Raw genomic sequence first — 1,043 nt, forward strand, 5'->3', positions numbered from 1 at the left:
AATGGTGTAATAGATCCAAAAAGAGATAAAAAGACTTCAGCTAAAACTTCAACACAAATCAAATTGCCTAAAAGTTTTTTTGCCTTACAGGAAGATTTTGAGCTAAGAGATATATGGCGTGAAAGGAATATGGGAGAAAGTGATTTCACCTTTTTTTCGGATAGGCATCAATCTTATTCTAGAATTGATTTCATTTTGATCACTACTGACTTGATGCCTAGGATTAAGAAGGTAAAGATTTTCCCTAAGATTTTGTCGGATCATAGTCCTGTCTGGATGGAGATCTTAACTGAGGGAAATAGTAGAAGGACTTGGAGATTGAATGAGAATTTATTGAATTATGAAATAAATGTCCAGAAATTAAAGGATCACTTAAAAGACTTTTTCGCATTGAATATGAATAAAGGCACTCCTATATCGATGGTCTGGGATGCAAGCAAAGCTGTTATGAGGGGTGCCTTAATTTCAATGAATTCTGTTTATAAGCGAAAACAGCAGCAAAATTATAAAGATATTGAGCAAGAGATAAAAATAAAAGAAAAAGCTTTCTCCCTAAATCCAATGGATAAGAATTTAAAGGCATCTATCGTAATGCTGAAAGAACAGTATAATATGTTGCTCTCTGACCAAATTGCTACTAATTTGAAATATATGAAACATAAGACATTTTGCAATGCAAATAAACCTGGAAGATGGTTAGCGTATCAATTACGTAAGAAACAAAAACAAAGACTTATTGAGAAAATAAACTATAAGGGTAAAGAAGTTTTTCAACAAGATTTGATCAAAAGGGCCTTTACAGAATACTTTGCTAAACTATATGCCTCTGAGAATATACAATCAGATGAAATAGACAATTATTTACAGCAAGCAAATCTGCCTTGCCTTTCTGAGGATCAGAAAGGACTGATGAACGGTATGATTACGGTGGAAGAGATTGCAGAGGCATTTAAACAACTGAAGGTCGGTAAGGCCCCTGGTACAGATGGGTTTACTGCAATTTATTATAAAAAATTACTGGAAGAAATGTTGGAACCTTTGAG

Source organism: Protobothrops mucrosquamatus, unplaced genomic scaffold (assembly GCF_001527695.2).
Source record: "Protobothrops mucrosquamatus isolate PMUCROS unplaced genomic scaffold, P.Mucros_1.0 scaffold_23, whole genome shotgun sequence".
NCBI lineage: Eukaryota > Metazoa > Chordata > Lepidosauria > Squamata > Viperidae > Protobothrops > Protobothrops mucrosquamatus.